The following is a 9,461-nucleotide window of genomic DNA, read 5'->3' as shown; positions in this document are numbered from 1 at the left end:
CCTCATTCCTCACTCTTCCTCTCTCCCTCCAGGCGATGTGGTGACCTCTCTGTTTAGTGTACCATGTAATGCCCGGTCCCTCTCTCCCTCTCTTGTTTTCTCTCCACACTCTGGCTGCTCCCCAGTTTAAAAACCCAGCTTTCCCAGATTCCTCCCCCTCCCTCCCTGCCTACCTATTTTTGACTCCTTTTCCTCCTCCTTCACCTCTCATCTCTCCTCACCTTTGATTAGCTGCTGCCTGCCTCAAACCACTCTCCTTCCACTCTTCTCTCTCTCTCTTTCCGAGACTACATCCAAATCAGTCAGATAAATATGAAAATGTCTCCTTTAACACCTCCAACATCATGTTGCCAGTAAACTTTTTAGTCCCTCCAAGCCACTCCACAAATGACAAAATAAAGAAGATCACGTTACATTAAGCACACTTGTGACAGTTGAACATTAAACAAGAAGAAGAAGAAGAAGCTCTTTTTCCGGCTTTACAATATAATCTTCTCCATGGTTGAATATTTTTCTGACAACTAACACTCTAAAATACATCACTTGGAAGTTGTGAGTTTGCTGTTAAAATAGTACCTGTGATCACAGGAAGATGATGAGGAGGTTTAACAATAAGTCTGGTGATAAATCTATCTTTTTCTTACATACATATTTTCACATGCAGTCACATCATCTACGCTGAGGGGAGGAATCCTAAAAGCTGTCATCATGTTGTACTGCTGTGTTTCAGGTTTGCAAGTCGGTGGTTTAAATGTAGAAAATCATAAAGGCTTAAATCATTTCACCCCTTTGATCGACTTGATTGACCTGATTGTTGATCAATAGATTGTGGAGCATCCAGAGGGAAATAAGGAGAGATTGCAATTTATTTGGCCAATTCGGATTTCCAATTTTCCCAAGGTATGACCTTCCTGTTATGATTTTGGCCTATTCCCATTTTTCTTTGTTTCTTTAAATAACTATAATGGACAGTAAAAACAAGTTGTATCTGCGTTATAAAGTACTGACTGTTAATTTACTGTTTTTTTTTTTCTAAAATCTTCAAGTCTGAACCATCACCTCTCAATCTGACTCAAACAAATCTCAAAATATATAGAGCTGCAAGGAACTGTACATGTCTTTTTAAACAAATACAAGTGAAATACAAAATAATTGTTGTATTTCAGTTGCATTAAGGTTTTACTTTCCCTTGAAAAAAACAACACACCAACTTCTTTTAATCACTTTAAATATTTAAATAACTTGTAATCTCGAAACAAAGAAAAGCACACTGTAGTAGAGAGGTAGTGTAACTGTTACGCTCTGTTCATATTCTATGCCTACACACAATGGTCCGTGTCAATTCTGACTCGGGTCAGAAATCTATTTTACATTAATAAAAGATAATGAGTCCTATATTTAATGTCTCAGAGAGCAGAGAGAGTGCAGTTTTTAGGTTTTACACCACCATATATTATCTGTGTGCAGGTCAAACAACTGAGGATCAGACTGAAGAGTGTGGAGATGGATGGAACTGATGAAAAAAATAAAATCAACATATTTTAGGAAACATATTTGAGGGACTTCATGAAGCATTTCTGGGCCCAATAACTGTAGAAATCATCATGAATGAGATTTCTTGATATAGTCTTGGAGCCGACGGGCTGTTTAATCATAGAGCTGCAGGGAGTGACCAAGTAAGCGACAACCTGATTAACAGCTAGTTAAACTGGGTGTTGTAGATCTAAAATTAAGCCTAACTGAGCAGCTGCTTGACCTACTTCTCCCCCAGAAAGGAGACATACCTCAGCAGAGAAATATAAATCAGCACTGATTGTTTAAACGACCTGTATTTTAATGTATCTGTCACTAATGAATAATAACTCTCCTCCTTTAAGAGCTAAGGAAGAAGTAGTGAAACATTAGAACACAGCAGAGTTGGTCTGTGAGGGGGCTCAGAGAAGTTGTAGGTTACTTTTAATGGAAGATATCCATGAGTCCATGAACCGTACACAGATTCTCCTCAAACTGCACCTCCAGCATGTCAGGAACCGACTTCCCTCTGTACACTCCCTCTGCTAGATTCATCATCACCACAGAGATAAACACTTCTGCAAGGAGAAACACTGAAAGAGCTCCAAAACTTTGCAGACACATAGTGTTTGTAGTGACTGAAAGGTGAATAGAGGATTGTGTGCAGTCCAAATGAATGCTGTATTAGCAGCTGAATGGCTTGTGTTTGGTCTGTTACTGACAGCCAGGTAGGTTTGATAATCTGTTGATCTGTCTCTCTGGTTTCGACTGATACATCTCAACAACTGTTGGATTTATTGCCAGAGATTCATGGTGCCCCGAAGAACAAACCTTATGACTGTAGTGATCTCCAGATTTATCACCCAAGGCTACTTTAACATGTCCAAAGTCTGGTTTGTCCAGTACCAATACCTGAGGAACATCCTTTACGTCTGTGATTCAGTACTAAACATAGTGGGCTGCAAAATCCACATCCACGTTCAATCAGACCTGACGTTTGACCCGCCCCTTTCTTTGATATTTTGATGTTTAAAGAGTGCACAGTTGAACTAGAAGAACGAAAAGGTGGGAGGTTCATGCAAATGACAAAGAACTACACAAGCTGTTAGTTGTTTGTGGAGAAGTGTGTTAGAGAGAAAGGACACTTGTCTTCATTTTGTAGTTTCATACTGAAAGACAAATCAGTATTTTGATTTTTTTTTTTTTTTTTTTACTTTTTCATCAATATTAATTCAATTACCGGTAAACTTTTTCTTGAGTGATTTCTAGGACTAAACTAAATACAAGAAATATGCAGCCATTACTTGATTATGCTAAAAATATAGTAAACTAATTTAATCAAACACTGCAACAACAAAAAAAAGTTAGATCAATACTTTGCGAGGCCAAGTGTTTGCCTGTCCATGACCTAAGGCTCTGGACTCAAGGTTGAGCCTGTAAGATTAAATTGAAGTCCTGTTCCTGCTAATTATCAACATATTAGCATTTTTATCATCATGCTGACACACCGGTGTAAGTACAGTGTTTAGCCCCATAAGGCCTCACAGAGCTGCTTTTAGTCTTGTTTAATCTGTTATTGGACAAACATGCCTCATTTATGAGGGTATTCAGATCTGATGGAAAAGTTGCTTCATTTCTAGCAGTAAATGTGTTCAGTTCCTGGTGTTAACAGTTGAAATACATGTGAAGTTCCTGCAATGGTTTATGGAAAATGTGAAAATGAGACAAAGGAGGAAAGGCTTGTTTTTAGAGCTGCAGTAATGTTAAACAAATGTTACAACAAGGATCCACTGCAGAAGATAGAGAGAGGCCTGTGTCTATACGTCCAGCCGTCTCAACTCATTAGAATTCAAACACGCTGGACTTTTCAATTTGAAGGAACAGCTCTCACCTCCTCTTGACCACACACCTTCTTTTGTGCTGACACCAACTTTCTCTCTAACTTTCACTGCAGCATGCTGCTGAACGCTGGAGCTCAACCACCTTTGAGCTGCAGAACAAAAAGTCAGATTGAACATGACTCACAGAGCTGCAGCAGGAATCCGCTGAACTCTGCAGATGGATGAGATGATTCTGAGCATCAAAGTGTCGATTCCTCCCTTGATGGGACTCAAAATGTTGAATATGTAGATCATGTCTTCACATCCCTTGGTACCCTCACCTCCCTCCCCCTCTTCCCTCCCCCACCTCGGGTCTGTTGGATGAGCTCGAGTGTTAGTCCTCTTCTCCAACATTTACACATGCGGCTCCATTCCTCTCGCCCTCCTTCAATCTGCTCTTCTTTTTTTTTTCTTCTTTTGTGCCTGAAGCAGCTGCAGGGAGAAGGCAGTGTCGTGCTGAAACGTTAAAATAAAACCATAAAATTAATGTGTCCTGGTCTTAAAATCAAGATGTGCTTTGATGACTTCCCTGAGGGGAAACTGAAATATAGACTCAAATTGATGCAAGCAAAAGGAATGTGGGGATTACTCTGACTGTCCTGACATTTTAAGGATTACTTTTTTTATATCATCATATTTTTCAAAACCAATTTAGTCAAAACCCGTGTACACTTATTCTTCAATTTGACATAAATATCCCTGGGATTATTTGATTCTTTTTTGCTATTAATGTGCTGAATGAATGTATCCATAAGTCTGTGTTATACCTTCAAGCTTTCATGTACAAAGCAATGCTCGCACATGTTGTGGGATAATTGTATAAAAACTCCTTAATATGCCTTATATCATAGGATGACACTATCACACAACACTATCCTGAAACACAATCTGAGAAACATGATAGGGGGACTCTATGTTGTTCAAAAAAAGTGAACAGTTACAGTTAAAACATTTGACTTGATAAAACCCTATTTTAGCCTTTGTGGGTGTTCTTTAGGACACACAATATGATTATTTCCCTCCCTGAAAATGATATTCAATAAAATATTTTTGAAGGTTCTAGCAGTCCATTTATTTTGTAGACCTTTGTTTAAGCTCCTGTGTGGAGCTCTTATTCACTGTCTATTTTGGCACCCTCTGTGGACAAAAGAAAAACCTCTTCTCTCTGGGGATTCTTCCTGTGCACGTTTTAGTCGTGTTATTTAACAGAAAACTCATCTTGTTTTCGTTTAACAGTAAATTGTATCACTCATCGAGAATCTTTGCCATGATAAACGTAAACAAAGGCTTTTTCTGCAGCACGCTGTTAATAACTCGTCTGACACAGATAAAAATGCATTCATAGAAATGATCAATCTCTCTGCTTTCAGTCTACTTCATAACAGCAAAAGAAAACCAACACAAAGGAGCTTCAAACTTCTCTTTACATTTACTTAACAGCAATCAATAAATCAAAAGCTCTGACAGAAAATGGATCTGTGGGTGAAAGGCCTTCCAATAATTTCATCCAAAAGATCATTTAAATGAAATGTTTGGATGGTGAATCTTTTTGTCTGTTCCCAACTTTATCTGCACGCACTTCACTCGCACCCATTGTGCATGAAGGCAAGCCCCGTTTCCACCAAGCGGTCCCATTCAGTTCGGTTCGGTATCCATTTATTGGCGTTTCCACCGTCAGAAGTTGGGAATGGCACCAAGACAAGGGATCTGTACCAACCTACTTTTTTGGTAACCTTCTGTTGGAGTGCCAAGGGTACCGATCCAACCCTAAAGAGTCCCTTGTTTACTGTGTCCCTGTTCTTATAGAACATTTAACTTCATTAACAGCGGGCTACACTGCGTTATGGCTGCTATGATGTCACACTATTACACATCTGGTTTACACTCTGCTTACCAGATAAGGGTACAGTTGGCTGTGGAAGCGCAAGCAAGATCAAGGTTTACTGCACCAAACTGTACCGAACCAAACCTGACTGCTCGGTGGAAACGGGGCAAATGTTAACTTCAGCTTGGATAGCAGAGAACGGTAGGTTTGATAGTTAGCGATGACAAAGATGCTTTGCATTGCTCTCCATATCCCTCTGTCATGGATTTATCCTGCATACCTTCAAAAGAGCGTACGCATGCTGTTTTTATTTTTCTTCTTAATTTGTCTAAAAGGATTTACAATTTATTGACAAAATACTTTTGTGGGGAGGTTATGACATTTGTAGGCTTCATTAAAGTTGTTTTATCACATGAAAAGAGCGGGGACTTTGCAAATTGGTAAACATCAGCTCTAAGCACTGTATATATGGACCATTTTGGTGTACTGGTATGGGGCTGTGTATATAAAAACAATGGACTTGTGCATTGTTAATTACATATAGGACTATATATTTTGTGTGTGTGTGATGGGGGGGGGGGGGGGGGGGGTCATTGATTAATAAACCATCATCAGATACTGAAACTACCAGACTTATTCTTCCCTTTAAGGGAAGAGGCTCTGAAATGTGTCTGAAATATGATTCTTATTTTTTTTTTTAAGAAGTCAGGATGTGTCTGATGTCTCCCGTTAACACACCCCCTCCTGTAATCCTCCTAGTGTAAGAGTATAAGTGCTGCTGAAATTTTTATTTTGAAAATTAACACACATATTATAAACATCCCCCAACGTACTCATGCATGCATGTTTAGACTCAAAAGCTTGCACCAGCAAACTCCCAAATGTGTGGTTGTGAGGGGAGGGAACCCAGAGCAATTAAAGACATGCAAAATGCATGCTGTTTTTTTTTGTCGGCTTTTAAATGACAGTTATTCGTTTTTTGTTGCATGTGCATCGACAGTGTGCGTCCCTGCAGTGCCAGGCCCCTCTAATCAGTATGCTGTGTGCACTTCCTTTCTAAACATGGCCGAAGCTTTTGGGAGCCGTGAAGCTTCACAGATAAGATAACAGACAAAGCCGGCTCTCTTTAAGGAGGGCGTGAAATAGAAAAATGGGAGATCCCTCCCTGCGGAATAAGATGGGAATAACAGCGGGAGGACAGCACTGAGCAATCTTGTGTTTGGAGGATGGATTTTAATTAAACAAAACAGAGTCAGATATGAAAAAAGGATTGTAGTTATGAAACAAAAGAAAACATGCAAAAACATGCTGCAAAAAGCTGCCACTTCTGGTGTGTTAGGTGAAGATGATCTGCAAAGCATATTTAAATACTTCACCATGGAAACAGGCTCAATGATTAGGGGCAAGTAGGCAAAACTGCTGCAGCACTTGAGATTGAGATGATACAAATTAAGGCAACTCTTGACTGTTTCCAAGGAGACGAAATAGGCGGAGGGGTTAAAGTCCAACCTAAACACACCTTAAAGCTATTTTAGTGACAGCAGAGCGGAGAGTAGATGGGGGGAGGGGAGGACGAGGAGGAAGGAGGGGTGTTTCTGACAGCCGAGCTCCACAAATAATCGCTAGACCTGCCAAGATGTGTGATCAGAGTTCAAAATCCCTCTGTGTGTGTGTGTGTGTGTGTGTGTGTGTGTGTGTGTGTGTGTGTACGCCTTTCATTGTTCTGTGGTTTCAGTGTTTCATGTCTCCCAGCGGCCTCTCACACCTCAGCTCGGCAAAAAAACCCAACACATACACAAAAGAAGAAGAGAAGGTTTGTAGTTCAGTTCATGCATTTTTTTCTTTATTGTTTCTCCTCTGAGGATTCATTTCCATTTAAAACCCCAACACAACTTCTTTTTTTTTTTTTACTTTGTGACATCATCATCTTGCAACAAAATTCCTCAGAAACGACAAAAGTGACATTATGGCTGTGACAACGAGGTACATACCTCAGGTTTAAGTTTTCAGATGTTTCTTTTTGGGTGTTCAAAGGTGCCAGAACATGTGAAAACGACCACACGTGTGTGTCAGAGGGTTTGTTCAAATGATCCCACGCTATCTTTATTTTATTTACCAGCGAAAAAAAACATTCAGATGAGTTACATTTTTACCTCGTCTGCATGTTTAAGTGTCGGAGAAAAATAACGTATTTTCTCTCTTAACCAAAATGTAAATTGTTCCTGACTAAACTCAAAATTTTCAAAACTGACAATGAGGCAATTTGTGTCAACCATAGACTGTAAAAAAAAAAGATGGACGACACAAAAGTTCCCCGATAGTGACTCCAAAAAGTGTCTGTAAGCGCATGTTATTGGAGGATATTTTCACTTCTTGTCAACAGGAATGACGTCCATCTTTTTGTACAGTCAATGGTTTCAACATTGACTTCAATAGGAGCTCTAAAATTCTGCCCACATGTTGGTTGTGTATGACTCCTGAGAAAGCTCCACCGGCTGAGCTCTGAGTTAGGTCTGGGAGCTTTGAAAAGTCAAATGAACCGTTTGTGTGAGATTGTCTTCATCATACTGGGAACTTAGTTTCACAATTGAAGGTGCTTCGTTTAAATGAATCGTAGATACATTTCAGTTTGTGTGAAAAAAGATGAATGTAGATTTGTCATCTAAACTGAGCTAGAACAAAGTACTTAAACGTTGACAATGTTATGTTTATTAAAGCTAATTTCATTTGAAGAAATATTTATAAAGTAATCACTTTTGGCATTGGCTCCAGAAAACATATCATTAGTGGTCTTGGTTCAAAAATTATTAGAGTCCATTCATCAGCAGCTGAACTAGAAAAAACTCCTAGACATGTCCCGCATTAAAAACCACATAGGTCATGTTCTAAACACGACATTTCCTTTTACCTTAAAGTTTTACCATTAACATGTTTCATGTTGGAGGATGAATCAAAACTACTGCTCAATTTAGAAAACGGTTGTGGTATGGGTTACTGAAAGTGAGCTGGTTATGTTGACTAAAATCATCAAAATGATTTATATTACGCAACTTTAACAGTAACAATGTTCTGATTTGCCAAGGACTCGAACCCCATTCTCCTGGCTTAAGGTCTAGTGTTGACTGGCAACTCATCAGTGCAGGACATCCCTGAAAAACAGAACTCATACCCAGTGGGTCTGAAAAGAAAGGATGAAACAATATTGTCTTCATTTCTATTTTCAAGTCTTCTTTGATACATCATTTGTTCATTTTGTAAACGGTGGCCACAATTAAGAAATAAAGCCTGTTTTTGCTAGCCAAAATTAGCTTCCCAATTCACACAACATTCATCGAAAATTACAGATGCCCCTTGTAAAAAAAGATGGTGCTTGAGTAGCTGATTCATTTGCATTTGCTCCCTGTAGCTCCACCCACTTGTCCAAATATGGTCATTTCTGGCTAAAAAGAACCTAGATGGTGACAACCGGACTACAAATGAAAGGCCTTAAAGTTGTAGTACATACACCAATGGCTCATGTCAAGGTGGCTAAGCCTACTTATTATGTACAGTCCAATAAAGATTACATTTATACAACAGGTCTCATCGTCTGAGAGATACTCACTGAATGGAATGAATTAATACTCATTGTTTACAATTAGCAGAGCCATCGTGTTTTTGTTTTTGAAGAAACCGTGACAAATAGATAATGAGGGACGTGAGCCTTTTCCTTTTATTGTCCTTCTGTTGTTGAAAATCAAGTTATTACCTGAATAAGTATAATGCCTTTCAAAGCTTGAATATAATTGTTGTTAAATCATCTTCCAGACATTTGAAACGATTTGTTCTGCCTAAAAAGTGAAAGCAGAAGCTGAGGCCTGCAGTGAGTGAAGGCAGCGTGTCGGTCGAGTCGTTAGTCATCAGGCTATAATCTCAGCAGACATAACTGGTCAGCTAATGTCATCCACCCACACTCTGCCTGTCCAATTTTTCTTCATTACGCAGAGAAAATACAAACAGCTTTTAAAAAAACAGTGACACTTAAGAAAAAGTTGGTAAAACAGTCAGAAAGTATTTAAAGTATTCAAAGCACAGTAGAAGAAGATTTTTAGTTCAGGCACTTGGCAAACTTCCTCTGTCGTTTAGGACTGATTTTTTGTTTTTCTGTTTCAAGTCCTTTCCTTTAATTCTCATCAAAGTGGTGATTATGCTAATGTGTTTCTATATGTGCCGTACAGTGTGTGTGTGTGTGTGTGTGTGTGTGT

The sequence above is a fragment of the Labrus mixtus genome, chromosome 2, assembly GCF_963584025.1.
Source record: "Labrus mixtus chromosome 2, fLabMix1.1, whole genome shotgun sequence".
NCBI lineage: Eukaryota > Metazoa > Chordata > Actinopteri > Labriformes > Labridae > Labrus > Labrus mixtus.
Note: the sequence above shows the minus strand (reverse complement) of the source record.